Source organism: Amblyomma maculatum, chromosome 9 (genome assembly GCF_055883805.1).
Source record: "Amblyomma maculatum isolate TAMU_Amacu chromosome 9, ASM5588380v1, whole genome shotgun sequence".
Lineage (NCBI taxonomy): Eukaryota > Metazoa > Arthropoda > Arachnida > Ixodida > Ixodidae > Amblyomma > Amblyomma maculatum.
Genome location: NC_139352.1, coordinates 70,279,376 through 70,291,143, shown reverse-complemented (window position 1 = coordinate 70,291,143; position 11,768 = coordinate 70,279,376). Strand labels below are relative to the sequence as shown.

Below are 11,768 nucleotides of genomic sequence, written 5' to 3'. Positions count from 1 at the left end.
TTTTATAAGAGTCCTAGTCATAAAGCTCCTTTATGTCGCGGAAAAAAATTACAAGGTCTCTTAAGGTATCCCTTAAAAGGGGAACGGCGAAAGCCTAGTGGCAGTAGTAGTATTCACTAGTAGTCATTAGCAGTCATTTTAGTCATTACTACCCATTACTAAGCATGTTCAGCCCTTTCTAATCAATTGTAGTCGTTACAAGTCGCCGTTAGACATATTGGTCCTTAAAAGTCATTTTAGTCATTCTAAGCATTCTTAGTCATTTCTAATCAGTTGTGGCCGTTACAAGGGGTCGTTAGACATATTGGTCATTACAAGTCATTAGTAGTCACTCATTACTACTCATTACTAAGCATTTTAGTCCTTTCTAATCGTAGGCTTACTAGCCACCGTTAGGCATATTGTTCATTAAAAGTCATTAGTAGGTCGCTTTAGTAATTACGATTCATTACTAAGCATTTTTAGTCATTTTTATTCAATTGTAGTCCTCAAAAGTTGTTAGAAATGTTGGTCATTACAAATCATTAGTAGTACTCATTGAAATTCATTAATAGGTAATTTAGTCATTACTACTCGTTACTAAGCATTTTAGTTATTTTTAATCATTTGTAGTCGTTACAAATCGTTAGACATATAGTCTACAAGCCACTAGTAGTCATTAGAGAGACTTAGCTTACCGACATCCAGTATGTGGCGCCATCTATCGGCATCAAGGGGGTCCGGGCATGCGCAGTGGAACGCGCGGTGGCGGATCACGGTAGCGGATCGCGGATCGCGGTAAGCTAAATCTCTCTATTATAACATCTACGAATCTCTATTATGACCTCTATTAATCATTATAAATCATTTTTACTTCTTTAATCTGCCTATAATCTATCTTCATGCGGCGGACATTTCCTCATGAGGCGTCCGGCGGTCATGCCTTGCAGTCACTTTTTGCCAGCGCACCATGAGCTAAAAGGCGTTCACATTAAAGACCACGAATGTGTTCGTGAGAACACACAGCATGCGTCTCCGCGTGAGTTGGCAGAAACACGTTATTCAAGTGTGCTAGCAAGGAGGGGTAGACGAATCAAAGGAACGCGTTGTAGACAAAGAAAGGTAGCCCAGATAAAATGTACAGCTATGTCTGCTTATTTCTACTGAGGTCATTCTTCGCCTTGAAGATTTCATGTCTAGGCACGGCAACAGGAATGCACTCCGCTTTACAACCCACTAATTTAGGATTCGACACGGTTCCGATATACTGAAGATCTTTCTAATTTTTTCAGCCTCATACGCAAAAAGCATTCTTATTCGAACCTTCCAGTTTTGCTTCCATAAAGCTCTCTTAATTCCACATTCAGCCATTCATTTCACAGGACCTAACATAACAACCTTTAATCTGCCACTCTTTATTCAAATTGTTTAGTGAAGAAAAGTGCCAGGCCTGTGTCGTGGAAAGTCTCCCACGGGAGGTACGAGCCATTCATCCCCAGAAGACAAATTATGCTTGTGCATAACAACCTTTAATCTGCCACTCTTTATTCAAATTGTATAGTGAAGAAAAGTGCCAGGCCTGTGTCGTGGAAAGTCTCCCACGGGAGGTACGAGCCATTCGTCCCCAGAAGACAAATTATGCTTGTCTGGGTGACACGTGGAAGTGCCGTTCTGCAGCCTGAGCACTCAGCCTGAAGCTATAGTTTCTCAAATGTTTTTCTTCGAACACCGCGTCGAAACATGATGCAAAATTTTTTGCCAAAACCCGACTGTATACACGTGAAGTCTACGTCAAGGATCCGTTTTTAAAGTACGCCGCTCGCTTACATCTGTAGTATGCGCTGCTGGCATATAACAGCAGTAAATTCAATCATGATCGCTCAGTTCAAATATTAGCAGTAGGTTATCGACAAACACGGAGCGCGCCTATTGCGGCAGTACAGCCGTCCAGATTTTTAACTGGCGTGCGTGATGGCCGCATTTTCTGTGATTCTGAGCGTTACAGATGAGCTAACTTGCGAAAAGTCTAGGTGCACAGAAAAGGCACTGATCGCTCACGCCAGTTGAAGATTTGGGTGGCTGTACATGGAGGCGTAAGAGCAACTTTGGTTATTACTGAACGACGAGAGATTGCTTCAAGTAATCATGGCGTTTCTTTAGGTGTGACTTTAGCAACAGTATAGCGTACGATGAACTTTGCCGGTTGTTCAAAAGGTGTGGCAAAAGAAAAAGACTGAGGAATTCTATACTACCTACCTCTCCAGAGTAAAAACACTGACGGACGCAATTCCATTTAATTACGAGAAATAAACTAACGCTCCAGATCATAAAGTTTATTGCACCATCTACGCAACGTCTAGTGCATTGGCCTAGTAGTTGTCGAGTAGGCATGCTTGCTGAAAAGCTCTCAGTACTGAGTTCCCTGAAGCCGCATGTACAGTACACCCTGCAGAAAGCGCTGATTTCAACACTGGGCATGCGCTTACCGTATGACGAGGGTATGCACCTGCACTACTACTCTTGGGAGACGTCTCACTCAAAGCACCATCAGCAAACGCTGTTCAGCGTGCACCCCCATCATTAAAAAATTCGTATACAGAAGAAAAAATATGTGTGCGTGTGTGCATGCATGCGTGTGTGTGTGTACGTGCGTGCGTGCGTGCGTGCGTGCGTGCGCACCTCATTCTAGTACAGCGTCTTGTTCTGCCTGTTCCTTTTGCCGCCAAATGCGAAAAGAGTGCTTAAAGCATCAGACTTGCGCTCAGGTGCTGCCTTGAACTGAAGCCAAGAGGTGCTTGCTCTCCATTAAGATGTATATGGGCCCTACAAGTAGCCGTTCAACTGGGCACTAAACGTCGCAAGTTAGTGCTGTAGATAGGCCCCTCATGTAGTGCCGTAGTTTTAGTGCCTACACGTGTTAGATGCCTCTAAGGCCACAAGTGAGAACATGGCCAGCATGGAACCATCGTCGTCATCATTAGCCAGTTGAAGTACACAGGAGGGGAAAGGCGTCTATCCCTACTGAGTTACGTTCTGTTCGATACTGGTGACCGACAGACGTCGCTGGCTGACGCGGGAAAACTAGCGATACCATAGATTAGAGAGAGTAAAAGCGGCATTTTAGACACAGGCTTTAACAGCATCTCCACAGCACAGCATCTCCGCAGCTGCCTGCCACTTCGAGCTAAGAAGTTCACTCTCAACAACCTAGCGAGGCATGCGAAAGGCATCAGTAGGCTTGGAGCATCGCCAGGTGAGAGCTTGCGTCAGCGCATCTGTCATTGAGCAACAAGAAGTCCCTCGTGGCGGCATGTTCCAGCGGGAACTTCTTTCTGAGCGCTGTGTCATTACTGCTGTCTTTGGGAGAGGATTGTTAAAGAAGCCGGCCTGGCCCTTCACACAAGACAGATCGAATTAACTTGCCTAGTCGGCCCACTTTGTACGAAAACATTTCCATTATAACTTCACAAAGAGGCTGCATTGGGCTGAACAGACTACCTCATCTTAGAAAAGCATGAAGAGGTATAGATAAAGATATAAATCGAAGAAACAATTATGAAAATTTTAAATATAGACACAATGGAAATAAATATGGATCACATAATCAGTTCTGTGGCTGCCTAACAAGTACAGGAGTATTACGACGACTTAAGAATAGAACTAGAAAATAGACAAACTATGAGGACTTTTAAATAGTTATGCGCACATTAAAATAATCAATAAATGATACATTATTTTTATGTCGCACGATGAATAAGACACAATGTACATGAAGGCATTAGAGCTGGTTGATTGTTTCAAGCTAAATGACAAAAAAAACTTTACTAAGATGCAGATGAAAATTATACGAATTAACAGAATGCTTTGCTACGTAGCCTTCGGCAATAAGCATTTTTTTTTCAACAAGTGAACTGAACTAATGCGAATACTTTTCTTATTATTGAGGAATGGGACGGGGCAAAGATAGTTCGGTGAAGTTGTAGAACATAAAGGCTGTTTCTTGGGCTAGTTAGCAGAGTTTAATCATTTTGGCGAAACCTGAGGTGAGAAAAAAGACAGGGACGTGAGAGATAAACGCTTTGTCGTAACTCTCTCATGTCGCTGTCTTTCTAATTTTTTTTTTTTTTTTGCGTTTCAGGCTTCGCCAAAGTGAATTGCAGAACATACTGACAAGAAAAGGATGCACTGTTGAAAATAATTGAAACATATGGCGAGCACGTAAAAATGCGCATGGAATGAATACTGTGGCGCTGAGATCTTGAGAAATGTGAGCGTTTCTAGAAAATAAATTGTTTGCGCAATATTCTACAGAATTTTGCATCGGGTAAGGGGGACATCGAAAGGCTCTCTCTCCGGGTTGTTGCAAATCGATGGCATGTATTCATTGCTTTGGTTTGGTTTGGCTTTAAGGGTTTAACGTCCCAAGACGACCCGGGCTACGAGAGACGCGGTAGTGGGGGACTCCGGAAATTTCGGCTACCCGGGGTTCTTTAACGTGTGCTGACGTCGCACAGCACACGGGGGCCTCGGTTTTCGCTTCTATCGGAAAACGGCCGACGCGGCCGGCATTCAATCCCTCATCCCTGGGCACAGTAGCCGAGCGCCGCAACCACTGCGCGTCACTGGGCGTTAGAGGTCTGATGGTATATGCATGTAAGCGTCCGATGTCTTGCGCTCGGATATTCTGCAGATCGTACCAAAACCTTACGTGTCTACCCTCAGTGCGCGCACCATGTAAAGGCGAACCTAGAATCCCCGATACCAAGCTCACAGTCGTGTTATCAACACTCTTCAGAGGAAACAGAAAATGCGAGCAATCGAAAAACATCTCCAATACACGGAGCAGTGAAACGCCGCTTTCAAGAGGCCTGCCACACTTCTATTCGTTCCCTCTCGAGCTCACTGATAACACAGCTGTAATGTCTTCATCCCAAACAAGAACCACTTCTCTCTCTCTCTCTCTCTCTCTCTCTCTCTCTCTCTCTCTCTCTCTCTCTCTCTCTCTCTCTCTCTCTCTCTCTCTCTCTCTCTCTCTCTCTCTATCTATCTATCTCTCTCACTCTCTCTCTCTCGAGTAGCTGCTACTGTAGCTCTGCTGCGCCTGAATAGTGGCAATTTCGCTAGATATGAGCTCTCCTTGAAAGGTCGTTCAGTATCGTGTATCTGATCGTTCAAAGTCCACGAGTCTATACACGTTATCACCTGTACAGTAGCAAAGTCTGTATGGATCCTACATGAAAGCATACAATGAAGGGACGGGCGGCAAGGCAGCTGTTAGATATTCCAATATATGGGCTGTAAAATCTATTGCGACCAACTCACTGCTGAGGCCACTGTCCTTTATGACAATCACCAGTCAGACTTGCGTCATATGCAGGATAAACGTCTTTGCTAATGATCTATAGCACACTGGCAGTAGCGCCACCAGCCCGCTTAACACGAACGCTAAAGAAGCACGTCTCCTATACGAATATTTTCGCCGCTCAGAGCTGGCCGATGGGTCTGGAACCATGGACAGCATGCCACTTCATGTTACCACTGGCCCCAAGCCCATCGTGAAGCATTGTCTTGGACTCGGCACCAAAAGATGAACAGCGCTAATGTCTGTCCAGGTCGTGCGCTCGAGCGTTCGTGCTGGAGGCGGTTCAAAATTCCAAAATTCAAGCAATGTGGGAGCCTTTTCTGAGACTGTGCCCGCACTCAGGTGTGAATTCGTCAGGTGATTTTCACGTCATTCATGCCGAAAATAAGGTGACCTTTTATGTCGCATAACGAAAGCCATAAATAATTTTTGCCAAGCAGAGACTAGCACGTCGTCCGCCATTTTGATGCACACGCATTTTTCACCAGCAGTAGCAAAGAAAAACATTTTTTTTTTGCAATTTCAAGCTTAATGTGCGCCTATAGAATAGAAATTCCTAACGCGACCGCGTTTTAGAAGGCTCTCGTTCAATGTAAAGCTCGGGTGCATAGCGGTGTAGTTGTTAGCATTGAGCCAGAGAACAGGAGCATGCCTCGGTAAGCTGGTAGTTGGTAGGTGACATGGCCAAGCACTGATTGGTCGGTGAGTTGTATGACGTCACGAGATCACGTGACATGACCGAGCTTGCACAAGGTCCTTGGGGAGGCTGAGATGGGAACCAAAAGCAGGAATCTTGGAACCCGTATCAGACACGCTATATAGGTATACTTCTATGCCTCGCAGGCACGTTCTTACGGCTCGATTAAAGCGGGGTATTATATTTACGTCGGCTGGTCTTCCACGCAATGTGGTAACAATTGAGACGGTGCGCTTCTAAATGTGAGCTAACAGAAACACAAATTAATGGATTGGTTAATAATTATTACATTATCAATTATTATTAATTATTAAGTATAAGTAGTAAAGTGCATTTACATGAACGAGGATAAGCAAGAGAAGGCGCAGATGGCACCCATTACGCTCTAGCGTCACACTCAAAGTTTTTCACATCCCTGTAAAAAATTGATTGCTGGTATTTTGCGCTGAAAAGCTCTCGAAAGGCCTTTCTTAATTTCTGAATGTACTACTTAGAATGAAAAATATTTATTTTTAGCGGAAAAAATGGCTTCCGAGAGGGGTGGAATTATCTGCCATCTAGACGTGTTTTCCTTAATTACAAAGAACTGCCCAGTCTTATCGGTATATCTGTTCGCCTGAGATTCGGTCATCACCGGCTACGACTTGCTACCCTTGAAACACACACTGTTACACGCAGACACCGTCGCTTATGTGTTCACCTCGTTACTTGTCTTATCGATGTTTGATTATCACCCTTGGTTTTAATTATAACAATATCAACTCGAATTGATTCTCTGATCCACGCTGTTGTTGTTCTGCGTTTTTGGAGAATATCTCTTCTTTGTACAAGTCGCAGTGAACGCCATCACAAAGCCACTGGGGTTCAGCCAACCGGCACTGACCGGCAAGTGTGCGGGCTTTGTTTATGTCGGGGAAGTGCTTATGGTGTTAAATATGCCGCATGGTGCACTCAAATTTTGTTCCCTCCGCATCAAAAATTTGAGCCGCATTTTTTTTTAAATTGCAATACATATATGCATTGCACTCTAATCAGTCTTGAACTCCTCCTGGAAGAGTGGTAGGACGCAGCCACAATGTGTAATTTTACTCCTTTCGGAGGAGTGCCTTCACTCTTTTGCAAGAGGAGTACAGTACTCTATTAGGTGGAGTCTGATCACTCTATGGCTAGAGAGAGTTATTTTACTCTGGAAAAAGGAGTGGTATATGGGACAAGTGAAAACTCCTCAAATGTGAGTTCTAGTATTCTAGTACTCATTCTGTTCTTAGAGTGTATTTAAGCGGCCTTAGAGCCTATAAGATGGATTGTTGTATACCTTCAGGGCAGTTATTTAGCGGTTGAATCGCAGGTACAGGGGCGGCGCGTTTTGATAAATGCGAGTGCAAGACGACTGAGTACAGAACGATGTCAATTCACGTTTAAGGGAAGCCCTTTTGTGCAGCAATAGAAACGTTGACGTAATCGTGGAATAAATCCGCGATGTTGTTCATGCCTCTCCGCGGAGCAGGCCGCCGTGAAATTCCGGAGGACCCGATAACGACACCATCTACGACGGCGATACGTTTTCAACACAGAAGCGCATGCTATAAAGAAGAAAGCAGAGGAGCGAAGGCAACACGTGCGGAGCTCCGTTTGTCGGCGACTGACGACGTTCACGACAAATCACGGGCGAAGATAGTCGTCATCGAGCTGTTCTCCGCTTCTCTGACATTGAGGACAACCCTGAGAATCAATGCGGCTTGAGGGATTATGATTTTATTACACCGGCTGGAGAAGAACGCTGTATATATAGGGTGTCCCAGTTAACTTGAGCCAAGGATTAAATATTAAACATTTGAGATAAGCCACAAGAAACAGTTGTACACAATTGCCAGCTGTCTTGCGCACCGCAGTTAATTTTTTGTTTCGATAATAATTCGTTAGTTAATCAGGTTATTTTTCTAATTTACCTAATATTGACTTGAGACAACAAATGGTTTGAAAAGTTGGAGAGCACCTTCAGAAATCACCCTTTCATTTATTTGCTATAAGAAATCCTCACGTGTATCTTTTTTCCGAGCTCCAAAGAGAGCCCGCGAATTAGGGGGAAAAAATCATGTGACTAGCGCATTCGCGCGCCACAATTGCCCTGCTGTCAACGGTGGCTTGAGAGAACTAAATCAGCAGCGGTCATGGAACTCAGTCCCAGGCTGATTGATGTCTGTGGTGGTTTCTTCGCCCGCGTGAGCCAGTCGGCGCAAGTGACGGTGTAGTGAGCTGGCTGAGGGGGCTGCAGCCATAGTCAAATTATTAGTCTAACGATGGAGCTATTAATGAATATATATAAATGTAGAAAGGCTTACTGAACTAATGAAATACAGACGCACTATAGAAACGAATTCGTATCTCAGAAAAGGGTCTCGGGAATAGGTCGGTCAGGGACTGAATGGCTACGACAGTATGTACTATACAAGACAAACAGTCCTCACATATATCAATTTGCACATGCTCCCATGCAGAGTTGTTTTTGAACTATAGGCGAGGAAGCAGCTTGCGCGGCGCTATAACGTTTGTAGGGCTTTCCGACCCGCGTCAATCCGCAGAGGTGGCTCGGAAGATCATGTCGCACGATGTGCTTGTCTTATCTGACGGCGCCGATAAGATGTCTGGTGTGTTGCCTTCCCTTTCGAACACTGGTCAATATGCGTGAAACCGTGTATCTCATGCGCCTCTCAAGGCTTGCGTCTGCCGACTCGGGCCTACGCGATAGAAAAACATGTTGTTCAGGGAAAAGATAATCCAACAGGCAGAACAAAAAAGAAAAAAAGAAAAAGAGGCAGCTTTGCACCAATTCGTTCCTTTCTTCTTGGACGATATCCACAAAAACACTTGCGTGAGAGTTCGTGACTACCTGACCATCGTGACATTTGCATATACAAGCACCAGTCACACTTGATATCTACTAGGTGCGTTCGATAAGATTTGGAGATCGGTTGTACTTGCTCCCATAACGTCCGTTGAGATCCATCCCTGATGCGCTCGATGTCTGTGCGTGCCTCCAGAAATAATCTGGTAGGGACGGGGGAGGGAGGGAGGGAGGGAGGGAGGGTGGGAGTTTGTGCTACATTGCTGGCCTTTTGCTGTAAATGAAGTGAGTACCCCTGCTATATACAGTCTTTGTCAAAACTAAATGACCCAAGGGGCTCACTTATAACTGGCGAAGAGAGAACTGGACGAATTTATTGAAAAACATGCCTTGAAGCTTAACTAACGAGGAGCAAGAAAGGTCAGGCAGGACTACGTATATATGACCCACTATGGAAGCTCGAGAGTGATTTAAGCTTCTTGGCGGATGTTTGCGGCCGAATCCACATGTCATAGGCAGTCACCGTCATGGGGCGATGATCGTCGCGCACTGCCTGAAGACCCCTCATTCCCAAACACAGTGCTCCAAATTCGGGGTCCCTTTAGAGCCACGTACGTAGCATTTCACTGGCGGCGGTGACAGCGAGCTGTAAGGGTCGCTTCGTAACCGTCGCTACTACCATAATGCGATAGCATGTCATGGCGTAGCCGGCTCTTGTCTTATTAATGAAAACCTGAGATCCCCAAGACAGATCTCTATATAGGGTCCGGCTCGTGAAGGGTGGAAGACAAGAATTTTTTTTGTTTTCTGTTTTTTTTTTCGGCGATGCTACTTGACGAGCAGTCACTTCTAGCTCTTCAGGGTTATGTTAGAGAAGGCTCAGAATGGAACCCATTGGGTTAGGAGAGACGGTTAAGTTGTGCCTCAGTGCCCAGCCAGTCGGCCCACTCGTTTGCCCCGGGAAACCGTGCCTGGCACCGAGTTGATGGTTGTCCGAGTGCCCGTCCCCTGCAGCGTCCATCTGCATGCCCTTTTGACGTCATAACTGTCGACGCCACTGGCTGAAGCATCTCTTGAAAGGAATTTGCCGCTTCACTCTTGAGTTGTGTATTATAGTTTCCGCGTTTATTGATTTGTAATACAGCTTATAACCTATCAAGGAAATCAATTTTTTAGCTCTTCGCCCATTGAAGAACTGCCGCAGAATAACAAGCTGTTTTATATGCCGCTGAAAAGAGGATGAAGCGACCGACATTCAGCAGCCATCCTTCAGGGCATGTATTGCCGCCAATACTGATTGCACTGAAGCGGCTGCACCAGTAGTCAGAGCTTAGCGGTTATCAATTCACTAAATCCTATTAAAAAGAGAATTTCTATGTCCAAGGAGCGGAGCTGTTAATGCAATACTTCAAGTCGTACAGATGCAGTGCAAATCGAATGCGGGCCAGCCGACTGCGGTTTGTGCCGGAGGATGCGGCTCCGTAAGGCCGCATCCTCATCCTCAGAATTGTTTTACAGTAGACATGTACGATATATTGTTGAATATGTCATGTCTTGGAAGACACGGAGCGACGTTTAAATGCTTTAATTGTAGAGGTTCATATGCGGCTCGGCTAGCTACATGTCGGTTGGCCGCTACTGTGCACATTAGTAGTAATATATCAATTTATGTAATCGTACTCCCTGAACTTCATTCTGCATACACGGCAGTAAGTGTGGTTTTGCCGCTTGTCCATTATTAGCGAAAATAACCACGATTCTCTAAGCTTCCCATCTTTCAGCTCGAATTGTGAGCTTGCACCGAGCAAGGTCGCTTGCGCCCGGCATTGATGCATTAAGAAAATGCAGTTACAGATGCATAAATGACGTTGCATAAAAGACGTTCTCATTGCATTCTATAACAACAAGGTCTTTTGGTTATGTGGGGTCTGAGCACACCTAAAAGAGAGAAAAAAAAAAACACTTTTTTTCTTTGGCGCTCATACGTATTTTTTTTTTTTTTTTTTTTTTTTTTTTCAGGCATGAGCGCAAAGTGAAGGATGGGACGCCTCATATGTCGTTGTCCTTTGATATAGGGACGGCTAGGAATATCTCACTGTTCGGTACACTCAGTGCCTTTCTCAAACTCGAGTATTTACAAGTAGAATATTTCCCATTTGCGTTTGGCATCCGACACTATACGTTGCTTTTGCATGAAGATAACTAATAAACTAGTTCAGTAAGCAGGTAACTAACTAGTTTGTATGACGTCTCATAAAGTTTGCATTTCAGTTGACGTCTTCAGTAACTCAGTAACGCTGCGTACTCGGCACCAACCTCCAGGTGGTAGCCATGCGTTGTTCACGCATTAACCGGAACAAGCTGTATACAGTCAGAGGCGGCCGCTGCCATACACCACACTCTGTGCGATCGCTAGCTGGCGAGGTGAACGCTTTGCACTCCGAAGTGCGGACTGCATCCGGCACGGGCCCCGGGTACAGGAGTCGATGAACGCCAGCACACTGCTGGCTGCTCTCCGGTTGCTTTCCACGCGTGTGCGACGTACTACGTTGGCACCAACGTACGTACTCCTCAATGCAACATGCGCCGCAATCCTAGCTGTAGATACTGTATACCTTCCAATAACAGCGTTTGCGGTCGATCTTGATGGCGAAGAGCGCTGCACATCCATTAAATATTCGTTAATTCGATGAATTGCCTGTTTAGTTGCGCTGATGCACATGACATACAAGCACTTTCCTAACAGGGAATCTTGCACTACATAGATAAATAAAATAAAAATAAATAAATAAATACACTTATTTAACTAAATGCCTCAGTGGGAATATCCATTCTTACTTTACACGGGCACAGAGAAAGAGGTAGCTGTATCCGCAAATCCCCAT

The 11,768-nt window shown here is 44.9% G+C and overlaps 1 protein-coding gene across 1 annotated transcript in view; it reads left to right on the top strand.

Annotated features, from left to right (window-relative positions):
• Positions 1 to 11,768, top strand: part of LKRSDH (lysine ketoglutarate reductase/saccharopine dehydrogenase) — a 68,514-nt gene that overhangs the window by 632 nt on the left and 56,114 nt on the right. The gene's annotated exons all lie outside the window — the stretch shown is intronic.